The sequence below is a fragment of the Schistocerca gregaria genome, chromosome 1 (assembly GCF_023897955.1).
Source record: "Schistocerca gregaria isolate iqSchGreg1 chromosome 1, iqSchGreg1.2, whole genome shotgun sequence".
Classification (NCBI taxonomy): domain Eukaryota; kingdom Metazoa; phylum Arthropoda; class Insecta; order Orthoptera; family Acrididae; genus Schistocerca; species Schistocerca gregaria.
In genome coordinates this window covers 1,179,524,633-1,179,545,688 of record NC_064920.1, presented here as the reverse complement: position 1 = coordinate 1,179,545,688, position 21,056 = coordinate 1,179,524,633, and the positions used below count along the sequence as shown (strand labels likewise).

Below are 21,056 nucleotides of genomic sequence, written 5' to 3'. Positions count from 1 at the left end.
CTCCCCGATGTTATTCAATCTGTATATTGAGCAAGCAATAGAGGAAACAAAAGAAAAATTCGAAGTAGGTATTAAAATCCATGGAGAAGAAATGAAAACTTTGAGGTTCGCCGATGGCATTGTAATTCTGTCAGAGACAGCAAAGGACTTGGAACGGAATGGACAGTGTCTTGAAAGGAGGATATAAGATGAACACCAACAAAAGCAAAATGAGGATAATGGAATGTAGTCGAATTAAGTCGGGTGATGCTGAAGGTATTAGATTAGGAAATGAGACGCTTAAAGTAGTAAATGAGTTTTGCTATTTGGGGAGCAAAATAACTGATGATGGTCAAAATAGAGAGAATATAAAATGTACACTGGCAATGTCAAAGAAAGCATTTCTGAAGAAGAGAAATTTGTTAATATCTAGTATAGATTTAAGTGTCAGGAAGTCATTTCTGAAAGTATTTGTATGGAATGTAGCCATGTATGGAAGTGAAACATGGACAATAAATAGTTTGGACAAAAAGAGAATAGAAGCTTTTGAAATGTGGTGCTACAGAAGAAGGCTGCAGATTAGATGGGTATATCACATAACTAATGAGGAGGTATTGAATAGAATTGGGGAGAAGAGGAGTTTGTGGCACAACTTGACTAGAGGAAGGGATCGGTTGGTAGGACATGTTCTGAGAATCGAGGGATGACCAATTTAGTATTGGAGTTCAGCGTGGAGGGTAAAAATTGTAAAGGGAGACCAAGAGATGAATACACTAAGCAGATTCAGAAGTATGTAGTCTGCAGTAAGTACTGGGAGATAAAGCAGCTTGCACAGGATAGAGTAGCATAGAGAGCTGCATCAAACCATTCTCAGGACTGAAGACCACAACAACAACATCTAAGTATTACACAAAATTTGTTCAAAAATCCTTAATTGGTACATTTACCAAACACATTTGCATATATGAAAAGATTCAACACTCGTGGAATGAAGATTGTATGTTTACCAAACACATTTACATTTACAAAAATTGCTTGAAGTAATCACCTCGTGCTTTTGTGCATCCCCTGATACTATGTTCTGTACTTCACTGTACATTGTGGAAAACTCCTGATTCTTTCCATATTTTGTCAAATCCATTTGCTCCATCAGAGCATCAAGATTGGGTATGGGAATTGAATACACTAAGGTTTTAAATGTCGCCAAAGGAAAAGAATTCCATTTGATATAAATCTGGCTATCGGACAGGCCATGTAGTGGATTGCCCTCGATCAACCTACCTGTTCAGAAACTATCAGTGTGAAATGAGGTGAAGTCCCATTGCGCGTTAAATGAAGTCAGAAGCACATCATCGAGTAAATGAAGTGACTCGTGTCTGAGAAACTGTAGATATGTTTGCCCTGTAAGACATTGTAAAAAGAAGTAGGGGCCAATAAGATGTCATGATTTATTCCACCCCACATGTTGAGGCTGAACCTCTGTTGATGTCTATCTTGTCACAATTCATGAGGTTTTTCACAAGCCCAGCTGTGGTTGTTATGATAATTGAAGGCCCCATCAAGTGAAAGATCAGCCTCTTCAGTGAATGAGGGACATGCCAAGAACTGTAAAAACACAGCAAACTGCCCTAACTTGCATTGACAGAAAGCTGTTCTTGGCTGAAAGTCTGCATCATTTATTCCTAGCAACGGTAAAGGTGAGATGGGTATAGAAGATTTTCATGCAGAATGTTGCAGATCATCAAGTGGTTAATGCCTTCCCTTTGTAATACATCTACCATTCCAGAGTCTTGAAATAATAAATATTGTAATCATTGCAAACAATGAACTTCATAAAATTACAGGTGATTCTGTAGGAATAAATGCTAATGTCAGTCACTAAGAGAGAAAAACTGAAGTGGTAAATGTGCAACTAAGAGCAATTGTGAAATTATACTCGTCTGGGAGAAAGATGTAACTTTGCCTGGGTCTTTGGTAATTACAGTTATCATAACCCAAATACCATTTTGTAATTACTCTTCATTTGTTGCACCAGATTAATCAGACAAACAAAAACAATACACATTTCTGCCAACAACCAACACAGGCTACCTGCCTTAGCTATGGCTAAAACTGCACTCCCTTGGCAGGTGCTGCCTCCACTGTATAAATGACATACAACAATCAGCATATGTCACAGAGTTGTTTAAGTGATTACGTAATTGGTATTATAAGAAAAAGTTATAAATTTCTGATGTCTGAATACAGGATGTGTTGCTACAAAATGTGGTGACAGGTTTAACATGAGCAGAATTTAGATAACAAAACAGTTTTGGATAAAAAAAAAAAAAACAGTTAACACAGAAAGTTAATTTACTCTTTAATTATTCAGTGGTTTTTCCTGATATCATTCTCCTTGACTCTTTGACACAATTTAACAAATTTAAACAGATAAAAGTTTTGTAGAAATTTCATAAGTATTTTAAAGTTAGATTCAAGTTGTTGCATACGTTCTGGAAAGTAGTTGTACATAAAGTGATAATTTGAAGCTAGTGTCACGGTATTCAATATAATAACAGTTTCAGACAGGTGATACATTGAAATTATAGAATGAACACAGTTTATAATCTGAGAGAAAAAGTTACATAATTCTGACCTAGGTATCATATTCTATTCTAAAGTTACGAGTTAGGTCGTCAGATTGTATACTAGTCTGTACCACTGACGAGTTTCATTACAATAACTCCTCCTCCTCTCCTCTCATCTCCACTCTCCCTGACGAATTTTGTAAGCATGGAAATGTGAACAGAATTCTGACAGAAAAATAATGGGAATGCCCAATGTTAATTTTGATAAATGTAAAAAATTTCTGAAAGCGAAATGTGCTTAATGTATGTAAGTTTTTTGTTTAGTTAATGAAAATTATATAAATTAAACTAAAATGCTACGTTTCTTGTTTTTACCAAGAAAACCTGGTTTTCATAAAACCCAAAAACAAATTTCAAGATCTGTCAGCGATTCACTGCTGTTGCAGAATTCATCAGCCATTTTTTAATAGCTAGACACTAATGTACGCAGAATATAATTACAAATTAGTAGCTAATTATGAAGTGTACTTTTTTTAATGAACAAGGGAAAATATGTTATTTTTCTAAGTTAACAATGAACAAATTCTGCCATAATCAGTAATAACAGTCCCTCATTACTCACATTACATCATTGTACCTTCCAGTTTCTGTGTATTAACATACACTTCTATTTTGCTTTTGATGTAATTACAACCTCTCTCACTACAATTAAAAATCAGTTAATCATCATTGAATAATATTAACTTCATCCCACATCTCTGCTCAATGTACAGTTTAATTGAGACATTGTTTTATTCCCATGTTTTTAAAATTAGCTCTCCACTAGATTTGTATTTTCTCTTGTCACAGATTATTTCAATAATTACCTTTATAAATTTACCAATGTTTTATTATCAATCCATTCCACATGACTGCACGAACATGATCTACTACATTCCATAATACAAAGTTCCTAATCACAGCTTCATCATCCTATGTCTTCATAATCCCTGCTATATTGTCATCAAAGTCATATCATCATCATCATCATCATCATCATCATCATCACAATCTACATCTACATCTACAACCCTACTCCGCAAGCCACCTGACGGTGTGTGGAGGAGGGTACCTTCAGTACCTCTATCGGTTCTCCCTTCTATTCCAGTCTCATATTCTTCGTGGAAAGAAAGATTGTCAGTATGCCTCTGTGTGGGATGTAATCTCTCTGATTTTATCCTCATGGTCTCTTCGCGAGATATTCGTAGGAGGGAGCAATATACTGCTTGACTCCTCAGTGAAGGTATGTTCTCGAAACTTCAGCAAAAGCCCGTACCGAGCTACTGAGTGTCTCTCTCTTACAGAGTATTCCACTGGAGCTTATCTGTCATCTCCATAACGCTATTGTGGTTACTAAATGATCCTGTAATGAAGTGCACTGCTTTCTGTTGGATTTCCTCTATCTCTTCTATCAACCTTATCTGGTACGGATCCCACACCAGTAAGCAGTATTCAAGCAGTGGGCATACTAGTGTACTGTAACATACTTCCTTTGTTTTTGGACTGTATATCCTTAGGATTCTTCCAATGAATCTGTGTCTGGTGTCTGCTTTACTGACGATTAAATTTATATGGTCATTCCATTTTAAATCACTCCAATGCCTGCTCCCAGATAACTTATGGAATTAACTGCTTCCAGTTGCTGAAATGCTATATTGTTGCTAAATGATAAAGGATCTTTCCTTCTATTTATTCACAGCACATTACACTTGTCTACATTGAGATTCAATTGCACAGTAATCCATATAACCATCATTTGCCTCAGTGTGTCATAATGTCAACATAACAACTCACATAGAATTCCCTAGCGTGTCATCATACTCATAGCACATCATAGTAAATCCATAATGCTTCTTTATCTCCACATAATTACCTACCACTTTTAATTGCAATATTATGGAAGTAGCAAAACAATGTTCACATGATCGTCATCATAATATAGACAACATTCTGAACCCTGTTACTCAATACTGGTTCATTCAGGTTAGGACAAGAATAGATATTACTTCACTAATCCTTTTCTTACAAAATTTTCAAGGAATTTCAAAGTCCAAAGTGTTACTTAGCTATTCTTCTCCAATGGTCAACAAATGCCATAAAACAGACATGGGCCAGCAAAAACAGCTATTACACATGACAAAAGTTTTCACTTAGCTCTCTGTTTCCAAAATAACACTTAATTATTTCAGTATTCTTCCATTAGTCATTATTTTCATAAGTGCAATAAAAGAAACCATAAAGTAACACCCCTCCCTATCCGTAGTTTTACCCATAACAATTAAAATTTTCGCAAAACACTTCATGACAGTCACAATTTCCAAGGCAATTAATAATAAGTATTGAAATGTCACTAAAATATGTGACAGAATGAACTGGTAACCCACATCAAGCTCAGTTATAGTGCACAGGGCTCCTCACTTCCAGTAGCGAAATGAGAGTTAAGAAAGCATAATTAAACGAATGACTTCAAAAAAACTACTTAGCCAGCCACAAAAACTTACTTTTCTTATGTTGTTGTTAAAATTACTATAGTGGATCTGAACTGCTGTGGTGGGGAGGGGGAAGGGGTAGCAGGGTAGGGGTGTGGGACAGTGAGTGCTGCTGGAGAACATGCAGGGAGGAGGTGGAGAGAGGATGGGGCAGCTAGGTGCAGTTGGGAACTTAGACGGAGAGTGGGGAAGAGGTGGGGGGTAGCGGAAAAGGAGAGAAGTAAAAAGTGTGTGGCGTGGAATAGAGAGCTGTGTAGTGCTGGAATGGGAACAGGGAAGGGCCGATGGGTAAGGACAATGACTAACAAAGACTGGGCTGGGAGCGTTATGGGAACTTAGGATATATTGCAAGGAGAGTTCTCACCTGCGCAACTCAGAAAAGCTGGTGTTGGTGGGAAGGATCCATAAGGTACAGGCCGTGAAGCAGTCATTGAAATGAAGAATGTCGTGTTTGTGGGTGTGCTCAGCAACAGGGTGGTCCACTTGTTTCTTGGCCACAGTTTGTCGGTGGGAATTCATGCACATAGACAACTTGTTGGTTGTCATGTTCACATAGCATGCAGCATATTGGTTACAGCTTAGCTTGTAGATCACATGACTGATTTCACAGGTAGCTCTGCCTTTGCTGGGATAGGTGATGTTTGTGACTAGACTGGAGTAGGTGGTGGTGGAAGGATGTATGGGACAGGTCTTGGATCTCAACAACCTCCTACCTGGTCATCATGACCTACTATATTTTCACCCACAATTACTTCTGCTTCGAAGGCATTACCTACAAGCAAATCTGGGGGACAGATATGGGCACCAGGGGGACGGATATGGGCACCCGCATGGCACTATCCTATGCCAACCTATTCATGGGTCATCTAGAGGAATACTTCCTAAACACCCAGAATCTTAAACCACTCACCTGGTTTAGATTCATTGAAGACATTTTTGCGATCTGGATCGAGGGTAAGGACACCCTACCCACCTTCCTCCAGAAACTCGGCAGCTTTCAGCCATTCACTTCACCTGGTCCTACTCAACACAACAAGCCACCTTCTTAGATCTTGAACTCTATCTCAAACATCATTACCTCTGTTCATATCAAACATACTAACCACTAGCAATACCTCTCCTTCAACAGTTTCACCCATTCTGTGCCAAGAAGTCCCTTCCATACAGCCTAGCCATCCGTGATCATCGCATCTGCAGTGACGAGTGGTTCCTCTCAAAATATACAGAGGTTTTATACACCAGAATAGACTTTCCCAGCACTTTAGGAAATGAAACTCAGCAAAAAATGACACATTTTGGAGAGATCTTTGATGCACGGCATTTTCTTGTAATACGAAAGTATGAACACAAATTTCAATGGACTGAAATAGATAATTGTGCTGTGCAGTTGCTTTCATCAGCCAATCATCACTCATGCCATATTGACTCGCCAGATAATGATGGCAGGAATTCAGAACATACAGCATGTCATGTAGTCAGCCAATAGCAAAATCACTGTTAAGCAGACAAACACACAAACAGGAAGAGTTAATGGTTTGAATTAATATACTCAGAGTATAGCTACAAGAAAAGCTAAGCTTCCACATATAATATTGGCCATCAAAAATGTTTTGTTGTTTTTCTTTTTCTTTCGGTGGTGGAGGGGGGGGGGAGGGATGGGAGAGGGGGGGGGGGGGCGGTTAGGCACAGCTTAAACTGCAGCAGCCAAATATTTCTGACAAACACAGTTATAAATACGACTGCTGTGCACAAAACTTGTTTTTGGGTTCCCTGGCTGACTACATGAACCCCCGAGCACTTCAGGTTTCCCATAATCATCATCCCAACCATATACAAAAACAAATTTCCCATGCATTATCTTTCCAGCCTCCCTCCACCTCCCAAAGTCTCACTGTCCAGCCACAAAGGACCATTCTCCTCGTAACTCAATACCACTCAGGACTGGAACAACTGAATTGCATTCTCTGCCAGGGTTTCAACTACCTCTTGTCGTGCCCAGAAATGAGAAATGTCCTGCGTACTATTCTTCCCACCTCTCCCACATTGGTGTTTTGCCGTCCACCGAACTTATACATTATACTCGCCCATCCCTACATGATCCCTCGTCCCACCCTATTCCCTTATGGCTCATATCTGTGTAACAGATATAGATGCAAGACCTGTCCCATACATACTCCCACCACCATCTACTTTTCTACTCCAGTCCATTCACAGACATCACCTAACCCATCAAAGGGAGGAATCAAACAATGGAAAACCCAGGATAGAATATAACAATATTATGAGAAAGGAAGTTGCTACTCCCCATATAGCAAAGATGCTGAGTCACATATAGGCACAACAACAACACACACACACTAACACAACTGAAAGCACACTGCAAGCAGCAGCACTAGTGCATTAAGTAAATGGCGACTGGTTGGGAGTTGGGAGGAGGCTGGGGTGTGGAGGGGGAGGGATAGTATGGTGGGGCTGGCAGTGAAGTACTGCAGTTTAGACAGATGGAAGGGGAGGGGTGGGGAAGGGGGAGGGGAAGCAGTGGAAAAGGAGAGAAATAAAAATACTGGATTTGGTGGTGGAATGATGGCTTTGTAGTGCTGGAATGGGTACAGGGAGTGGGCTGGATGGGTGAGGCCAGTGACTAACGAAGGTTGAGGCTAAGAGGGTTACAGAAATGTAGGACGTATTGCAGGGAAAGTTTCCACATGTGCAATTCAGAAAAGCTGGTGTTGGTGGGAAGGATCTGTATGGCAGAGGTTGTGAAGCAGACATTGAAATAAAGGATATCATGTTTGGCAGGGTGTTCAGCAACAGGGTGGTCCACTTGTTTCTTGGCCACTGTTTTTCGGTGGCCATTCATGCGGACAGACAGCTTGTTGATTGTCAAGCCCACATAGAACACTGCACAGTGGTTCCAGCTTAGCTTGCAGATCACATGACTGGTTTCACAGGTAGCCCTGCCTTCGATGGGATAGGTGATATTAGTGAGTAGGTGGTGGTGGGAAGATATATGGGACAGGTCTTGCATCTAGGTCTATTACAAGGGTATGAGCTTTGAGGTAAGGGATTGGGAGCTGAAATTGTGTAAGGATGAACAAGTATATTGTGTAGGTTCGGCAGACAGCGGAAAACCACTGTGGGAGGGTTGGTAAGGATAGTGGGCATGACATTTCTCATTTCAGGGCACAGCGAGAGGTAATCGAAACCTTGGTGGTGAATGTAATTCAGTTGCTCCAGTCCTGGGTGGTACTGAGTTACGAGGGTAATGCTCCTCTGTGGCTGGATGGTGGGAGTTTGGGAGGTGGTGGGAGACTGGAAAGATAAGGCACAGGAAATGTGTTTTTGCACAGGGTTGGAGGGATAATTGGAGTCAGTGAAGGCTTCAGTGAGACCCTCGGTATATTTTGAGAGGGCTTAGTAGATGTAGATGTAGATGGACTGCTTTTCACTGCAGATATGATGACCAGGAGTGGCTAGGCTGTACAAAAGGGACTTCTTGGTTGGAAATGGGTGGCAGCTGTCGAAGGAGAGGTATTGATGGTGATTATTAGGTATGAAACGGATGGAGGTACTGATGGACCCACCTTTGAGGTGGAGGGCAACATCTAGCAAGGTGGCTTGTTGGGTTGGAAGCAAGATTAGATTAGATTAGATTAGATTAGATTAATACTAGTTCCATGGATCATGAATACGATATTTCGTAATGATGTGGAACGAGTCAAATTTTCCAGTACATGACATAATTAAGTTAATTTAACAACATAATTAAGTTAATATATTAACTTTTTTATTTTTTTAAAAGTTTTTTTATATTTTTTTTGTTTTTTTTTCTCTTAATTTATATCTAAAAATTCCTCTATGGAGTAGGAGGAGTTGTCATTCAGAAATTCTTATAATTTCTTCTTAAATACTTGTTGGTTATCTGTCAGACGTTTGATACTATTTGGTAAGTGACCAAAGACTTTAGTGGCAGTATAATTCACCCCTTTCTGTGCCAAAGTTAGATTTAATCTTGAATAGTGAAGATCGTCCTTTCTCCTAGTATTGTAGTTATGCACACTGCTATTACTTTTGAATTGGGTTTGGTTGTTAATAACAAATTTCATAAGAGAGTATATATACTGAGAAGCTACTCTGAATATCCCTAGATCCTTAAATAAATGTCTGCAGGGTGATCTTGGGTGGACTCCAGCTATTATTCTGATTACACGCTTTTGTGCAATAAATACTTTATTCCTCAGTGATGAATTACCCCGAAATATCATGCCATGTGCAAGCAATGAGTGAAAATAGGTGTAGTAAGCTAATTTACTAAGATGTTTATCACCAAAATTTGCAATGACACTTTTGCACAAGTAGCTGATCATCAATGTGTTTCTTCCTATTTAATCTCTCATCAATGGACACACCTAAAAATTTTGAATATTCTACCTTAGCTATATGCTTCTGATTAAGGTCTATATTTATTAATGGTGTCATACCATTTACTGTATGGAACTGTATGTACTGTGTCTTTATCAAAATTCAGTGAGAGTTCATTTACAAGGAACCACTTAGTAATTTTCTGAAAGACATTATTGACAATTTCATCAGTTAATTCTTGTTTGTCAGGTGCGATTACTATACTTGTATCATCAGCAAAGAGAACTAACTTTGCCTCTTCATGAATATAGAATGGCAAGTCATTAATATATATTAAGAACCACAAAGGACCCAAGACTGACCTTTGTGGAACCCCATTCTTCATAGATCCCCAGTTTGAGGAATGTGCTGATCTTTGCATGTTATGAGAACTGCTTATTTCAACTTTCCGCACTCTTCCAGTTAGGTACGAATTAAACCATTTGTGCACTGTCCAACTCATGCCACAATACTTGAGCTTGTCTAGCAGAATTTCATGATTTACACGATCAAAAGCCTTTGAGAGATCACAAAAAATCCCAATGGGTGGTGTTCGGTTTTTCAGATCATTCAAACTTTGATTGGTGAAAGCATATATGGCATATTCTGTTGAAAAACCTTGCTGGAAACCAAACTGACATTTTGTTAGTACTTCATTTTTACAGATATGTGAAGTTACTCTTGAATACATTACTTTCTCAAAAATTTTGGGTAAAGCTGTTAGAAGGGAGATTGGACGGTAATTGTTGACATCAGATCTATCCCCTTTTTTATGCAAAGGTGTAACAATAGCATATTTCAGTCTATCAGGGAAAATGCTCTGTTCCAGAGAGCTATTACACAGATGGCTGATAATCTTACTTATCTGTTGAGAAGAAGCTTTCAGTATTTTGCTGGAAATGCCATAAATTCCATGTGAGTTTTTGCTTTTAAGCAAGTTTATTATTTTCCTAATTTCAGAGGGAGAAGTGGGTGATATTTCAATTGTATCAAATTGCAGAGGTATGGCCTCTTCCATTAACAGCCTAGCATCTTCTAATGAACACTTGGATACTACTATATCCACAACATTTAGAAAATGATTGTTAAAAATATTTTCAACTTCTGACTTTTTGTTCGTAAAGTTTTCATTGAATTTACCTTAAAAATATTTTCAACTTCTGACTTTTTGTTCGTAAAGTTTTCATTGAATTTGATGGTAATACTGTCTTTCTGTGATGTAAGTAAGTGAGAAGATGTTGAGGTTCTGGAGGAATGTGGATAGGGTGTCCTCACCTTTGATCCAGGTAGCAAAGATGTCATCAATCAATCTGAGCCCAGTTAGGGGTTTAGGATTCTGGGTTTTTGGGAAGGATTCCCCTAGATGGCCCATGAATAGGTTGACATAGGATGGTGCCATGCGGGTGCCCTTAGCCATACTGTGGATTTGTTTGTAGGTAATGCCTCATCAAACGAAAGGCTACCTGTGAAACCAGCCCTGTGATCTACAAGCTAAGCTGCAACTACTGTGCTGCATTCTGTGTGGGCATGACAACCAACAGCTGTCTGTGTGCATGAATGGCCTTCGACAAACTGTGGCCATGAAGCACCTGGACCACCCTGTTGCTGAACCTAACCCCAAACATGACATTCTTCATTTCAATGACTGCTTCACAGCCTGTGCTATGTGGATCCTTCCCACCAACACCAGATTTTTTTGAATTGTGCAGGTGGGAACTATCCCTGCTATATATCCTACGTTCCTGCTGCCCTCCTGGCTTCAGCCTTCGTTAGTCATTCTCCTCACCCATCAGCTCCTTCTCTGTTCCCATTTCAGCACTACACAGCCCTTTATTCCACCCACACACTTTTTACTTCTCTCCTTTTCCTGTACCCTCATCCCACTTTTTCTCCACTCTCCGTGTAATCTCCCGACTGCACATTGATTCCCTATCATCTCCGTGCATTGTCCTTGCACACTACCCACCAGTACTCACCGTCCCCCTCCCCTACCCTGCTATCTTTCCCACTTCCCACCCCAGCCTCCTCCTTACCCTACCCAGTTGCCTCTCCCATTATGCACTGCTGCTGCTGCTTGTGGTGTGGCTTCAGCTGCCACAGACTGTGGTCGCGCGCGTGTGCGTGTGGGCGTGTATGTGTGTGTGTTGTCTATTTTTGACAATGGCATTATTAGCTGAAAGCTTATTTTGTGACAGTCCTTTTGTGGTGCCTATCTGCGGCGAAACAGTTCTGCCATATGATGAGTAGCACCTATCAATTCATAATGTTGTTACATTGAATCCTGGATTTTCCATTGTTTAAATGGTGATTAAATGGATGACTCTCATATGTACAAGACAGCCTGTGACTCCCACATTGCGTATAGATAATATGCGATTCTAATTACAATACCTTCTGAAGAAGACAGTTTTAAAACAGATGAAACCATGATCAAGGTTTAATAAACTTGTATTTTGCAAGTGACTGGCTGTTACTTCCAGTTTATCGAAGTTTTTGCATAGACAGTTGCTGAAATGGAGCCATGTTCAAAATCTTGTAAATAATAGAATAGCAAAACCCACAGTGCACAAAAGTATGTTCCAAGTGCAAAATGTGTCAGAAGCTTCAGGACAAAGACTGTGCAATACTTCTTAACAACAAACAATTTTTTGCAATACTTCTTAACAACAAACTATTTTTGAAGAGCATGACTTAACAACTGTTTACATTTCTGATAGGTTGTGGGAAAATATTGTGTATGGTGATTTCAGAAGTTTTACTTTCAAAGTAAATTGACTTTTACCCAAAGTGAATTATGTTATGTGTGAGAATGTGTGATGAATTTGTTAAACCATGGAGCAGTCGGCTCTCATTCGTAGTTGATCACTTTGAGGACCAACCACTTAGAAAAATTTCAGGCCCAGAAGATTAGTCACTTACGCTAGCACTTAAAATTTTAATGGCACATTTGTGTTTGATATCTTGAAGGGTAACACATGTTAAAAAAGATTAAGCTTCTAGGTTAGTTTTCCTTATGTATTTAAGTTCTTTCATAAATTACAAATCATGCAGTAATGAAGGCAAGAAAGTATGAACTGATTTCATATGTAATTGGCTTTTCTATGGGAAAGTTGAAGTGCTCAATGGTTCATGGAGGCAGCCAGGGACCCAAAAAAAAAGTTTGGTGCAAAGCAGTGGTATTTATAACTGTGCTTGTCAGAAATATTCATCTGCCGCAGTTTAAGCTGTGCTCTTAGGATCTTGCCTTACCGCACCCCCCGAATGCAAAACAGCAAAAAAATTTTGACGGCCAATATTATATGTGAAAGCTTAGCTTTTCTTTTAGCTATACTCTTAAGTATATTAATTTAAACCATTAACTCTTCCTATTTGTGTGTTTGTCTGCTTAACAGTGATGTTGCTATGGGCTGACTACATGACGTGCTGTATGTTCTGAATTCCTGCCATCATTGTCTGGCGAGTCCATATGGCATGAGCGATGATTGGCTGACGAAAGCACATCGCACAATGCTATTATCTATTTCAGTCTGTTGGAATTTGTGTTCATACTTTCGTATTACAAGAAAATCCTGTGCATCAAAGATGTCTCCAAAATGTGTCGTTTTTTTGCTCATTTCCTAAATTGCTGGGAAAGTCTATTCCAGTGTATAAAACCTTCACTTTTCAAAAGATTGATAAGTTTCACAGCTGCAAGGAAAAGTATGTTGTCACTTAACTTAGAAAAAATGTACTTTCACTTGGGTTATAGTGAGTTTTCATGTGGCGAAAAAGTGTATTTTCACCTGAGAGAAAGTGTATTTTTAATTAGGAAATCTGGGAAAACCCAGGAATTTTTTTCCTTGTCTGTGTATACACACCTAATATTGAAATTGGAGAGAATATTATATGCAGAGTTTCATTAAAAACTGATTTGCAACATAATTACTAAGTCACAAATCTCCCCTTTTCACTACCTAACACAGTAGCAGTCCTCAACCAACAAAACAACAAAATGACTGTATAGTAAGAAATAGTAAAACGGTAAGTACATGCATAAATATCATGAAATTCAAATCAGTCTTACAGGGATAAACCATTTATTTCCTTTATTATTATTATTATTATTATTATGTAGTATTCTGCCTAGTGGCAGGTCCATGTACTCGTACGGAGAATTTTTGATTCCACTGTTCCCTGTCTTCAGCTTCTTCCTTCAGTTTGTTGTATCTCCTTCCATTTTTCATGTCGACCAGATGTTGAATTCTTCTTCTTTCTTGTCCTGCGTTTCCTCTGAGTTTCCATTCGATGACAAGACGTATGAGTCCCTCGTGTCTGAGTACATGTCCAATCCAGTTGGCCTTTCTCTGAATAATTCTCTTCTCTCCTACTCTTCGCAGTACATCGTCATTTTTTACATGAACCGTCCACTTGTTTTTTTCCATTCTCCTCCAGCACCACATTTCAAAGCTCTCTAAGTGTTTTCTCTCTTTTATTTCTCATGGTCCATGTCTCTGCTCCATACAGAGCAATGATCCAAATGTAGCACTATGTCAGTTTTTTCCTCAATGGCAAGCTCAACTTGCTGGTCAGCAGAGTCCTCTTCTTGCTGAAAGCAGCTTTGGCCATGGCGATTCTTGCTCGGATTTTGTTGGTGCAATGGGCATCCTTTGTGATAAAACTTCCCAGGTACTTGAACTGATTCACATTTTCCAGTTCCCAATTGTCAACAGGTATCTTCAAGTGTTTCTCATGTTTTGATATGCGCATTACTTTTGATTTTTCGATGTTGTATTCCATGCTGTATTTTCTTCCCATTTCCAACAAATTGTTCATCATGTGTTGCAGCTGTCTCTGATTTTTGGCAAGCACTATCAGTTTGTCTGCATACTTGATGGTGTTGATGAGACGTCCTCTTACTTTGAAGTTTCCGCATCCTTTCAGCACTTCTCTCACCAGCATTTCTCCATACAGGTTGAAGAGACTTGGCGACAGACAACATCCTTGTCTTACTCTCCTTCCTATTTCCACACTGGTCATTTCTCCATAGTTCAGTCGTACCTTTCCCCTTTGTCCCAGGTACGAGTTCCTTAGAAGTCTCCGATCTCTCCAGTTGATTCCTTTTTCCTTAAGGATGTTCATCAATATATTCCAATTGACTCTGTCGAAGGCCTTCTGCCAGTCTATAAAACAAGTGCAAACTTCTTTGTTAACTGCCAAAACTCTCTCGGACAATTTCCTCATAATGCGAATGGTGTCTCTGGTCCCTTTTCCTTTCCTGAAGCCAAACTGGTTCTCTCCCATCACTTCTTCAATTTTGTTTTCCAACCATCTGTTTAGTATTCTTGAAATGAATTTTGCCACGTGCGATATCAGACTAATTGTTCTATAATCACAACAATTTTTGGCTTGCTTTTTCTTCTCAAGAGTAACTATTGTGACGTCGAAAAAGTCTTCAGGCCATTCTCCAGTTTCATAGATTTTATTTATGAGTTGTGTCAGAACTTTCAAACTTTCATTTCCGATTTCTTTAAGCAAATCCACTGGTGCGTCGTCATCTCCTGTAGCTTTCCTACTCTTCATGTCCTTTATCGCCTTCTTTACTTCCCTTGCCAGTATACTAGGCCCTTTTTCATCTTCGTCAATAGCTTCCTCTGGCTCTATGTCGATGTCATCTGGGCGATGTTCTGTATCATATAGTTTCCTTATATATTCTTCCCATGTTTTCAGCACTTCCACTTGTTCAGTAACCACTTGTCCTCTAGAATCTTCTATTCTGAACGTCCTTACACTTTTGTTCTCTCCTTCTCCCAGTTCCTTCGTTTTCTGGTACATAAGGTCATACCTTCCTCTTCTTTGTAGTTCTTCTATTTTGTCACACATTTTTTCTAAGTACTTTTCCTTCGCTTTGTCTTTTTCCCTCCTGAGGGCGTTGTTAAGTCTTCTGTATTCTTCTCCATTCACATTTTTGAACTTCCTCCTTTCCTCCATCTTCTCCAGCATCTCATTGGTGATCCAGGGTTTTCTCGCTCTCTTTGTTTCCCTCCCAACTTCACTCTTCAGAGTATTTAACAAAACCATTATAACATTTTGCCACTGATCTTCCGCACTTGCACTTTTTGTTAAATTTTTTCTCTAATGATTCTCTTACTGCCAAGTTATTCTCTCTTAGCTTTTCCAAGTTCCATCTCTGTTATCTCCTCCCATGCTGTTGGATCTTCTTCAGCCTTGTGCTGATATCTGTAACCAAAAGGTTGTGATCCGAGTCGATGTCGGCAGCCGGCATAGTCTTGGCGTCCTTCACACTGCCCCTAAACCTCTGTTTTACAAGTATACAGTCTATATGATATCTGTTCATATCTCCTGGGCTCTTCCATGTGTACAGTTTACTCTTCCTTTTCTTGAGCCAAGTGTTCATCACCACCAAATTATTTCGGTGACAGAATTCTACTACCTTTCCTCCTCTGTTGTTTCTTTTTCCTAATCCATATTGTCCAACAATGTTTGCTTCATCGCCTTGTCGAACGACACTATTCCAGTCACCCATGATTATGGTATTTACTTTTCCTGTTCCTTCAGACTGAATGATGTCTTCTATTTCATCATACATTTTCTCCACTTCTTCGTCATCGTGATCCGATGTTGGCATCTGCACTTGGACTATTATAATGTCCACTGGTTTTGCACTTATTTTCATTTATTTTCCTTTTTTACATCCTATAATTAATAATTACTTAGTATTGCATATTAGTTAAGTTCTATAATTATACTAATTATTGCGTTAGTGGCAGCTTAATTAATTACCAGTCATCTTAAGTGGAATCTCATTCTCCAAGGTAATTATTACAGGTTATCAGTAGCACATCAGCATGGAAGACAGTTCACATGTATCATTATAGTGGTACATAATTAATAAAACTGTTAGTGAAATTAATTACAGTGCAGGAATGAATCGTATATTATATAAGTTTTGCATGAACTGTGTCATCATAGTAACATGTCGAAAGTTTTACTTACATTAACACACTGAAACCTTTCTGCTGTGTACGTCACAAGTTGAACATTATGTAACTTAATTCCTTAGTTAGCAAAATATTTATCCAGTGATTTAAAATTTGCATAAAATGAATAGTAATGACCACACTGTATTTACTGCCCACATAAGTTCTATAGTACTGTATTCATTACATTGAAATGAATAATTACTGTGAGATAATCCTGTATCTGGTCAGCAAAAGTGCATTATCATTGTGTCTTCCTGTAGCCATGTTTCCATAAAAGTACCAATAATCTACATCATATGTTATTAAATACACGCAATATATTCTGTAATGCCAAGTCACAATGAATTTATCTAGTAAAAGTGAAATGGAATCTAACTTAGTCCCATCATTATTACAGACAGAAAATTGAAAGATTACAATCAAAACTTGTTGGCATTTACAAAATAATTGTACACAAAGAAATATTAATTTGCCCCTCCCATCCCACACTTTGACTTTGTTTTACTTGGTCCTTAATTTTTAGTACTGGTAATAGGTTCGCTAACAATGTGTCTTACAAAATCATTTATATCATGAGAGTTATTAGCTGGAAAATGTTGCTAACAGGTACATGAGTTCTTTACATAAGCACAAATGAAAAACTAGTTTCACTTTTTGTGAAAAGTGTTCTCAAATTACAAAATGACAATAGTTTATGATTTATATTCAAGTACAGATTAGTAGTAGCAACATGTTTTTCCACCAAATAAAATTGAAATGAAATTAATGACAGAATATGAAACACTATAAAAAATTTTAAAATTCCCAAGGAAATGAAATGAGAATATTACAAAATTTATACAAGCCTGTAAATGTGAAAGCATGATATCTAACACTAACACTTCATGTCATAATTTTTCCCCTTCCCTTGCCCCCCAGTGTCAAAGATGAGAAACAGAGACAATATTCAGCCAAAAATTAAACTTCAGTCAACTGCCGGAAACACAAAATAACCAAATAACTCCCCAAAAGTTACCATTCATCAAAACAGGAAGTTGACATCAGAGTTCAATGAACGTAAATTGTAACAGCGAATGAACCTGATCAAATATATAATAAACATGAGTACAAGCTCAAGCATAGCATAGCATAGCAGAAAGATTCAAATTTAAACATTTTACTATTCCTCATTAATTAAAAAAGAATTAAAAGCAGCAATCACACAAAATTATAAAATACACTATGTGATCAAAAGTATCCGGATACCTAGCTGAAAATGACTTACAAGTTTGTGGCGCCCTTCAACGGTAATGCTGAAATTCATTATGGTGTGCTCCCATCCTTAGTCTTGACGACAGCTTCTACTGTCGCAGGCATACGTTCAATCAGGTGTTGGAAGGTTTCTTGGGGAGTAGCACCCCATTCTTCACAGACTGCTGTACTGAGGAGAGGTATCGATGTCAGTCAGTTAGGGCTGGCATGAAGTCGGTGTTCCAAAACATCCCAAAGGTGTTGTATATGATTCAGGTCAGGATTCTGTACAGGCCAGTCCATTACAGGGATGTTAATGTTGTGCAACCACTCTGCCACAGGCCGTGCACTGTGAACAGGTGTTCAATTGTGTTGAAAGTTTCACTCGCCATCCCCAAAGTGCTCTTCTACAGTGGGAAGCAAGAAGGTGCTTAAAAAAACAATGTAGGCCTGTACTGTGATAGTGCCATGCCAAACAACAAAGAGTGTAAACCCCCTCGTTGAAAAATGTGACCACACCATAACACCACCACCTCTGAATTTTGCTGTTGACACTACACACGCTGGCAGATAATGTTCACCGGGCGTTTGCTTTCCCTCACCCTGCCATCGGATCGCCATATTACGTACTGTGATTCGTCACTCCACACAACATGTTTTTTCTGTTCAGTCGTCCAATGTTTATGCTCCTTACACCCAGCGAGGCGTTGTTTGGCATTTGCTGGTGTGATGTGTGGCTTATGAGCAGCTGCTCGACCATGAAATCAAAGTTTACTCACCTCCCACCTAACTGTCATAGTATTTGTAGTGGATCCTGATGCAGTTTGGAATACCTGTGTGATTGTCGGGATAGATGTCTGCCTATTACACATTACGATCCTCTTCAAATGCCGGCAGTCTCTGTCAGTCGACAGTCGAGGTCAGCCTGTACGCTTTTGTGCTGTAAGTGTCACTTCAGATTTCCACTCCACTGTCATATCAGAAACAGTGGACCTAGGGATGTTTAGCAGTGTGGAAATCTTGCATACTGACGTATGACACAAGTAACACCCAATTACCTGACCACGTTCAAAGTCCGAATTTCGCAGAGTGCCACATTCTGCTCTCTCATGTCTAATGACTACTGAGGTGACTGATATGGAGTACCTTGCAGTAGGTGGCCACACATTGCACCTAATATGAAAAACATATGTTTTCGGGGGTGTTCGGATACTTTTGATTGATTCTCCATAGTCACATGCTTGAGAAAACAGTCCATTTGTGGTAACACCTCCTTCTAGTCTCTTTATATTCTTCTGGTGCCCCCAGGCATACAGTCTCTGTGTTTAATAATTTCAACAATACATACAATTGACTTCTAATCTCTATTCATTAGTCCAACATACACATCATAGTGTACAAAGGAACAAAATGAGAAACAACTATATAAAGTTGATGCTCTGAGTCAGATATATTGTTTGTATTAAATATCCGTTAGTTTCATTAACGTTACAAAAATAGGGTTTCATAAACAGTAGCTTTCCAGTAAGATAAATTTTATCAGTTCTACGAATATGGGTGCATAACTTCCTTAAACAGCATTCGTGGGTAATATGTACATGACAAATTTCACCTCAAGTACAAACTACAAATTGTAACATTATGTAGATAACATCATAGTTAGTTTGTGTTTTCTGTGGCATAAGTTGTTTTCAATTTCTTTACATGTTTTTGTATTCATTTTGACATTACACTTGGTCTCTCTGTAAAGTTGTACATAAACTCATGAAGCATCAAAACATTAAATAATAAAAAATTTTTGTTCAGTAGAAGGAAACACTGTTCAGGCCCATGCTTTTATACTAGTGTCCCTTTCATGTAAGCAGTCATGCACATATTCATATTAATGAAATAAATAATTAATAAATTCCTTGCTTCCATTTATCAGTACTGTACAGTTGTGATCTCTCAATGTAAGGAACACTGTGCAGGCAATGCTAATGTGCAAGTATTCCTCACATTAATATGTAACAAATCTTCACACAATGACAAATAGATATGTTCAGTGTTCCAATTATGTGATTAACAATTTATTAATCCAGTCAGATGTCTCTCTACAAGTGATAACTCATATGCAACTCATATTCAACTGTCTCCATTCCTTATCAAAGAAACTTACATTAGAAACTAATTTAATTGAATAGATAATAAATCTACCCACCAAGTCATGGCAGAACACACACATAAAAGAAGGATATAATTAGGCAAGCTTTCAGAGCCAGTCGCTCCTTTTTCAGGTAAAAGGATTGAAATGGAAGGAAGAGAACTGCAGGTCAGGGGAGACTTACCCCATGGAATGAGAAGGAAAGACTGATTGTTGGGGACTGCATCAGATGAGATTTGAAAACCTGATAGCTTAAAGGTGGAAGACTGGGTAATATGCGAGATAGAGGCTACTGCTTAAACATCGTGCATGTGAAATTCTATGTGAGTTGTACATTAGAAGTGGGGGGGGGGGGGGGGGGTGAAAGACGGGTGTGACTATGAAAGATGTAGAAAACTAAAACCGAGTGAAGAAAAGAGTAGTTACTGTGAAGAAATTCTGAAGCAGAAGAAATTAATGTAAATTAAGGGCAGGTGGGTGTCGAGAACCGAGGACATGTTGTAGCGCTAGTTCCCACCTTCAGAGTACTGAGAACTGGTGTCTGGGGGAAGAATTCAGATGGCACTTGTAGTGAAACAGGCACCAAGGTTACGATTGTCATGTTGTAGAGCATGCTCTGTAACAGGAAATTGCATGTTGCCAGTATGCAGCCTTTGGCTACACATTTACATCCTAATTGATGATTTGGTGGTAGTCACGCCAATGTAAAAGGCCGAACAGTATTTACATAACAGCTGGTATATAACATGGGTTGTTTCAAAAGTGGCTCTCCCTTTGATAGTATATGTTTTGCTAGTTAAAGGGCTACTATAGGTGGTGATAGGAGGGTGCATAGGGCAAGTCTTGCAGCACGGATGGTCACAGAGGTAGGAGGCATAGGGTAGGGAGATGGATGCAAAAGGAGCATAAGGTCTGACAAGAATATTACGGAGATTGAGAGGGCGACAAAAATCTATTCTAGATGTGGCGGGCAAAATTTCAGACAGACTGGATCTCATTTCAGGGCATGATTTTAGCAAGTCATGGCCATGTCTAAGTAGCTGATTAACACATTCCAGATCAGGATAATACTGATTCAGCTGTGGCGTGCTCCGAAGTTATTTTTTGGAGGGATCAGCAGTAACAGGATTGGATGTGATGGCCCAGGAAATCTGCTTTTGAACTACGCTGGTGGGGTATTTATGTGCAGTGAAGTCTGATTTGAGAATGGTGGTGTATTGCTGTAAAG

General features: G+C 38.9%; 1 protein-coding gene across 2 annotated transcripts in view; it reads left to right on the top strand.

Moving 5' to 3' along the window:
* The window catches only part of LOC126284497 (E3 ubiquitin-protein ligase RNF123-like), a 184,962-nt gene that overhangs the window by 50,847 nt on the left and 113,059 nt on the right, over positions 1–21,056 (top strand). The window lies entirely within an intron of this gene.